This window comes from Nannospalax galili, unplaced genomic scaffold (genome assembly GCF_000622305.1).
Source record: "Nannospalax galili isolate Female #2095 unplaced genomic scaffold, S.galili_v1.0 scaffold325, whole genome shotgun sequence".
Classification (NCBI taxonomy): Eukaryota; Metazoa; Chordata; class Mammalia; order Rodentia; family Spalacidae; genus Nannospalax; species Nannospalax galili.
Genome location: NW_008355159.1, coordinates 3,029,903 through 3,038,111, shown reverse-complemented (window position 1 = coordinate 3,038,111; position 8,209 = coordinate 3,029,903).

Sequence of the window (8,209 nt, the reverse complement as noted above, 5' to 3'; positions counted from 1 at the left end):
GCTGCTTACTAATTTAGCAGACGAAATGGCTTATTAAATTCTAATAGCAACAGCAAAACTGCAAACAACCTACAATTAACAGTGCAGGGCCCATTATTTTGTTAATACGTTCTCTTCTTTTGGCAAGTGTATGAGAACAAAATTTATAGAAGCAGATGGTCTTTTTCAGTAGATTATAGATGGTTTATTCCCCAGTCTTGGTATTAAGTGCTAATCGTGCATTCACTGTGAAAGACAAAAAGAAACAACGGCTGCCATCTTTGTTAGTAATTAACCAGCTTGACTTTGATTCCCACAATTTCCAAATTGTAGGCTTTGTTATATACATGTTTCTTTTCACCTAGTATCTGTTTCATCTGCCATGTCAATACATTATCTTTTTCAATCCTTTGTTTTGGTTTTTGGGGTAATCCTGCTTTCTTGGTGTTAATAACACAAAAAATACACAAAATTTTTTGTGAGAAATTAAAAATCAGATTTGTATTTGTTAATTTGTAAAACATGCCTGTTGTTTATGCTAAGTATAAGAAATGAGGGTAAAATAGATATTTTAATTTCTAACAAAATTTTGAGACTATATAATCATCTAAAGTTTTAAGAAATAATTTTAATTTCCTGTTAAATGTATGATAACCATATGCTTTTATGCCCTCTCTGTCTCAGAACACAAAGACTAAATGAAAAGAAAAAAGCAAAGTGTTCAAAACATGCTCCCACAAATGATAAGATGGGACATTAACATGAGGAAGTCAATAAGGGTGTCAGTGCATCAACATATTTAAATACTGGTGATTTAAATAAAAGTGTAACAAATTGAAAATAAAGAGTACTCAAGTAGATATGAGGAGAGGCTAAAATCATGCTGAAGTGAATAATATTTAGAATAAATCCAGAAATTGAGTTCTTACTGTATTTCTTAGATACTAGGAAGTAAACTCCAGAAGCAACAGGGAATGTCCACAGACTCTTGAGATAGGATGTAATAAGAGGAATTATTATATTTTATTTCGATTTTAAAATAATATACAAAATATTATGAAGTAGACAAAAAAGCATTCTGTTAACTGTTAACTCTATAGGATAGACTCCTACAGGGTTCTTTTAGCCAGCCTTTTGATTAGTTGGAAATTACTGACTAATAGAATTCAGCACTGAATCAGTATGTATGGTATGTATAAAACTGGTGCTAAGAGTTTGTAAATTTGCATATCCAGTGATAAAGTTGTTCCAAGGAGAAAACACCTAAAATAATGAGGGTTTGGTAACCAGATCTTTCATAATAGAGCCATCACAGCTAAAATCCTCAAAAATGAGCTAAAGGGAAATGTAGAACATATGTTCTTTCTGTAGCCTTGAACAAAATACACAAAACTACTATTTTGTTACTATTAAATTATTCCCAACCTAGATAATTTTATTTTTCAGGGGATTCTTAGCAGTGTTAGAAACATTTTGCTTGTCACAACTGGGAGTGGGTAGTGCTACAGGCATTAGTTGATGGACAGAGGTCAGGGATGCTAGTCAGCATCCTGCAGCATACATGTTAGCCCCACAACAGAGAATGACCCAGCTCCAAATGTCAATATTACCAGGGGAAGAAACCCTGACTCACTGCAAATGTTAGCATAACAGTAGCAGATCTTGTATAGACATTTTCAGAAATGGAACCAGTATAGCCTTCATATAAACCTTCTTTGTGTCTTTCGAAAGAGTTGAAGGTATTATTCTTAATACCTTTGATAGATAAAATCTTGAACTGCAGAAAAGGCTAACCACATACATAAGGCAGCTAGGATTCTTTTTTAATATTTTATTATTTTATGTGTACGAATGTATTGCCTGCATATATGTAAGTGCACCCATGTCCTGCAATGCCCACAGAAGACAGAAGGAATCAGATCCTCTGGAACAGGAGTTACAGAAGGTTGTTAGCTGCCATGTGGGGGCTGGTATTTGAACCCAGGTCTTCTGCAAGAACAGCCAGTGCTCTTAACTGCTGAGTCATCTCTCCAGCCCCAGTAGCTAGAATTCTTTAAAAACCAAACTAAATTATCCAAATGTCATTAAGAATACTGACCTCATCTCAAAACTTTATAGTTAAAAGTACTGAACTTGAATCCAAGGCATGACCATTCATTCATTTATCATAAGTGCTTATTGTATTGTCTATGCTGGAAGGTGTTAGGGATATAAAGGTAGATTCCATACTGACCCAGCCCTTAAACTCCAAGTACATCATTTCCTCTGACAATTTCTTTTCCATTTTTCTTTTCTTATTTATGTACTTATTTGATTCAGAGTCTCACAGTGTGACTCAAGCTCGTCTGAACTCACTAACCCAGCCTGGCCTGGAACTCGTGGAAGTCCTCTTGCCTAATGATCCTCAATGCTTGGATTACAGGTATGTGAAACCATAATGCCTGAGTTTTGGAGACAAGCCCTGGGTAGTCAAAGGGACAGTCACCGATCTCATATATCACTACATTAAAAAAAAAGAAAATCACTTCATTGGAACTCTAGATTTTTTTAATTTTAATTTTTTAAATTTTTATGTCATGAATATTTTGTCTGCATGTATGTAAGTGCACATGGAGGCCAGAAGAGGGCGTCGGATCCCCTGAAACTGGAGTTGCAGATGGTTGTTAGCTGCCATGTTAGTGCTGGGAACCGAACCCAAGCTTGGTCCAACAGAATGTGGACAGAAATGGTACCAAGCCAGGTCGTGAAAACCTCCAACAAGGAAGCCCCTTTTGTCCCATCCTCCCCAATCTTGCTTTTGCCATCTGGATGTTAAAAGCTCAGGTATCCTTGGAAGTCATGGACTGTGCCTGAGAATGACCAAGTCTCTGTTCTGCACGATAGACCATTGAACAGGCAGGTGGCTATGACCATCATCACTCCTACCATCAATTGTACTGTAAGTGAAAGAGAATGGTTTCATTTTAAGCCACTACTCTTCTGGGCTCATCTGGTACAGATACTAAGCATTACTGGCCATTCTTGCAAGCTGTTGCATGCCTACTTACAGAGAGAAAGAGCCACAGTGATGAGATTAGGTGAATGTTCCAGTAAATAGCTCTTTTTCAGGATTCTAATCCTGTTCTCTATGAGCCTTCATATGTCTCCCTTCCATTGATATTTGAAGACAATTGTCACACAGTCTGAGTCTAGAATTTAAAACTACTCATCTATCAAAGCAGCAAAAAAAATTGCTTGTTTGAAGCTCTGCTTTGCAGTCCTCTGACAAAGACGAGCATTCATATCAGGCACTAGAGACAGCAAAATAAAAAGAATATCATAAGACTGGAAGGGCTGAGAAAGTGGTGTGAGGGGCACATTTGGTCAAATTTTCCAAAACTGGCAAAGGTGAATATTATCATCCGTCCCTTAGAATCAAGAAATCAAAGCTTACAGTCTATTTGTGACCATGTTATGTCCTTATCTCCTACATACTGTAGGAAACATGAACACACTGAACCTAAAGTACTATCAGCACTATTTAGAATATATGGACATTTTAGTTAAATGATTGAAAAATTTAGAGGTACTTCATACTTTAAATTCAATAAATATATGAAATAATAGAATTATAAAGATCATTTCATTTCAAAGGTGCATCTTACAAATGAGGAAATTAAAGCTCAGAGAAGATAAGCAAATTGTTCAAAATTATATTACCAGATAGTGGGAGGTGAAGAATTAAGACTCCTGTGTTCTCTCCCCAGACAATATACTTCCGACCAAGGTACATTGTGTTTAATGCCACTACTACAAACCCATTAACTTCAGACAAAGCAAACGAATTTTAAAACTTAGCGCTAACACCCACTAACCCTCAAAACATAAACATTCTTCTGCCTCTTACCTCTCTGCTTGATATTAAAGCATTTATATCTCCAACCTGGTAACCAAAACCCTTGCAATCTCCAGAATTAGCAACTGGAAAATTTTACAACCCAGTACAATGCTCTGCACAGAGCAGATACTCCAAAAGTGTGAATTAAGGGCCAGCAAGATGGCTCAGCAGGTAGAGGCATGTGCCATCAAAAAAGTGAAATAAGCGGTCTTGAAATGTCAAAAGATTTTATAATTTCCAGTCTTAATTCTTTAAATTTTTTACCCTCTCTCTCTCTCTCTCTCTCTCTCTCTCTCTCTCTCTCTCTCTCTCTCTCTCTCTGTTGTGTTTCCACACCACAGTGTGTGTGTGGAGGTCAGAGGACAACTTTTGGGAATCAGTTGTCTACTGTGTGAGTTCTGGGAATCAAACTCACTTCTCAGGCTTGTCAGCAAGCACCTTTACCCACTGAGACTTGTCACCAGCCCTCACTTAGTGAATATTACGTTTTTCTGAAATAGTCTCCTTTCCATTGCCATTGATATTAGTCTATGTCAGACTAACAAGTTAGATATTCTAGCTTAGCCCCTTCCCTCCAGCTGATCCCGTTATAGCTCCTTCTGCACATGAATGCTTCCCTAAAACACAAATACAGTAAAGATTAGACCCTCTGTTTAAAACACTTCAGTTTAGGGATTGGAGAGATGGCTCAGCAGTTAAAAGCATTGGCTGCGATTGCAGATGACCCAGGCTCAGTTCCCAGTACCAACATGGTGGCTATCAACCATTCATAACTCCAGTTCCAGGGGAGCCAACCCATCTTCTGGCCTCCTCAGACTCCGCACACATGTGCATTTATAGACATGCAGAGAAAATGCTCATACACATAAAATAAAAATGTCTTTTTAAAAGAAATACTTCAATTTGGCGCTGAGGGTGTGAGACAGTGGTAGAGCACTTGCCCAGCATCTGTGAGGCCCGGGTTTGGATCCCTAATAGTACAAAAATAAATGAAATAAAAGCTTTCATTTTATTTATACACTCAAGACTGGGCCAGGCACTCAGAGTAGTAAGGCTAGAGTGCGACTTAGGTAAGAAAACTCCAATATGGTATAACTGGGGAGGCAGCATGGTTTCCAATTGGCAATCACAATTCAGTGGAATGTTTCAGTGGAGGGACAGGATGCTGTGTCAGCACATAAGAAAGCACTGTTCCAGAATCTTGGTGACAATGATGGGTGCTAAGGTCAGGGAAGGTTTTTGGGGGGACATAGATGTTAGGCCATGATTGATAAAAGAATGGCTTTTAGCTAGGAGAAGATGAGATTAAAGGGAAAACAGCACATGCCAAGACAAAGAGATATGTGTAACTGTCTTGGGGACTTGGAAGGAAGATGAACATGGCCAGAGTGTGCATGGATAAAGATAAGTCTGCAGAGGGGAAGAGGGTCAAGTTCTGTAAGACCTTTCATATAAGAATAAAATGCTCAAACTTGGGGCTGGAGAGATAGCTTAGTAATTAAGATCACTTTCTGATCTTCCAGAGGACTCTAGTTTGGTTCTCACACCCATATTTGATTGGTGCTCATAACTACCTATAAACTCCAGTTTCAAGGGCTCTGACACTATTTTCTGGCCTCCAAGGGTACCTGTACACATGCAGCATACAAGCTCTCGCGCGCACACACACACACACACACACACACACACACACACACAAATAAATAAAAATAAATCTTTTAAAACATGCTCAGATTTGATACAAGGATTTTGGAGCCATTGAAAGACTTTAAGCAAGGATAGTGCCAACACTGATTTTGGAATTTTAGAGTTTGAGAGTGTCACTCTAGGTGAAATGTACGTAGTTGTAGCAGCAGTCAAAGTTCAGTTGCAGATAAAATGTACCACTCTGGTACAAACAGAAGCAGTATAAAAATGATTGTAACTGTTAGAAGAACAAAATCTAGATTGAGCTTCTAAGAAAACCTTCCAGAATAGCTCTGTGGAACTTGACTGCCAGAGATCTGTTGCCTCGGCTGTGATCAGTGAGCTGGGATATTAAGACTCTGTTCCCATGTAACTTCTGGCTCCAGGACTTTCTTTTCTTTGCCATGGTCTGGAAATCACAAGCTTCTGCCAGCAAAATGGATGCTCTTTTCACTCATGTAGCTAGGACCCGGACACCGGACTCCCTCTACAATAGCCACTAAGGGCCAAATGGCTCTGTAACTTAACTCAATGGAAATGGCAGAAGCAAGGCCTTCTGGCAGCAATATATCACTACAGCTTTCAAATCTTACACTTGATTGCTGAACTCTGTATCACAACCAGAAGCCTAGCTAAGGAATGTGGTTTTCTGAATGGAAATCCACAACATGCTCTTTGGAGGTCAGGACTAGAGGCTAAGGGACCAATTACATACAAGGTTGTTGAATAATTCATATGAAAGGTAAAGGTAGCCTAAGCAGGAAATAAAGAGATGGAAGTAGATTAGAGACTTTAAGAGGCAGGATTGATTGGTATAGGTTGCTGTGATGGTTAATTTCAACTTCCGCTTGATTGGCATAAGAAAGTCCTAGGGCATTAGTGAGGCACATCTCTAAAGATGTCTATGAGAACTTTTCTAGAGAAGATTACAGACGAGGCAAGACTTGCCCTGACATGGGCAGAACAATCTCACGAGCGGAATAAAAATGAGAAAAAGGAGAAAACCAGTTGAATGTGAGCATACTCCCCCCTCCTGCTTCTTGATCTGTGGAGATTTGAGGAGTCTCAGCCACATACTCATGCTGCAGTGAATTCCAGCATGCTTTCCTTGCCCTGAGGGACTGTAGCCTCTTAAACTCTGAGCCAAAATAAATCCTTCTTCCCTTGTTTCTTGTTAAGTATTTGGCCATAGTGTTGGGGAAAATAGGTAAGAAGGAGCCTAGTAAACAGGCTAGTGGTGAAATGGTGATCTCATTTTTTCAATGACCCAAATCAGGTATGTATACATAGGGCCTCTAAGTAGATGATGGGAATTGTTGATGTAGGTCTAAAGACTGCAGAATAAGGTTGGGAGCTGGAGCTAAAGATCTGTGAGCCATCAGCATCTTTGAGCTGATTAAACAAAGCTGAGTAGGAAGATGAGATCATTCCAGAAGAATGTATACAATAATGCATATAAAATCACTTTGGCAGGCAAAATTATTAGCTGGTTCCCACAGCATTACTATCTGATTATTGCTATGATTGTTTTTGCTACTTAGAAAAAAGGAATTTTCAGATATAATTTGGGTCACTGGTTGACTATAAGATAGAGATTATCTAAGTAGCCCTAATCATGGGGCTCTCTAAATAAAGTTTTCTTTGACTGATTAGAACTGAAATATGTGGCGAGATGACTCAGCGGGTCAAAGTGCTTAGCATTAAGCCTGACAACCTGAGTTCTATCCCCAGGACCCATATGCTGGGAAGAGAGAATTGACTCCTACAAGTTATTTTCTGACCTCTGCATGTGGACCATGGTGCCCACGTGCACATACACACACAAAACAATCAAACCTTTTTAAAGAAAGAAGTGAAATACTTCTTAAAGGGATTTGATAAGGAAGAATTTTAAATTGTTGAAATTTTAGGAGATCACTTGGAAGGGCATGAGAGTAGTTCTAGGAAGAGAAAAACCAGCTGATGACCAGTAGTAACAGCAACACCACAACAAAGCACCCTCATTATATCTGCTGGGCAGCTAGTAGGCCTCACACAAGAGAAATCGTTCGCTAAGACAGATTGCTTCGTTATTCTTGCCCTGACATTCGGAAGGAAATGACAAAAACTGTCCTTGAGACCTGACATCCTTACTAATGACCTACTAAATACAGCAACATTTGTTTGCGAGAACGAGGATTTAGAGGAGGAACAGAGGGATAAAAAGCGGCTAAGCCAACAGAGCAAGGAAAAAAGCATTCAGGGCTTCTTGCAGCATTAAGATCTTAAGATGACCCACTGGTTCTGTTCCTGCAGAAATTCGACTGAGAAATAAATGCAATGTCTGTTGGTAGGCAGGTCAGTGGAAAAAATTTCCCAACTATTGGATGTCTTCCTAAGATTCCTTGCCCTCAGTGTGGCATGAAAGGCACTGGAAGGCTTACCCCCAGATCAGAATCTCAGATTTTGTCCCTGGAATAAGGAAGCCCTTGGCTCCAGTTGACCTCTAGTTCCACCATCACCATCAATGGATAGAGCCTTAGGTAAATCTTTTTAATTTTTATTTTTTGATTTCTTTTTAATTTTATGTGTATAAATGTTTTACAGGCATATATGTAAATGTACCATGTGCTTACAATGCCCATGGAGGCCAGAAGAGTGTATCGGATCTCCCAGGACTAGAATCAC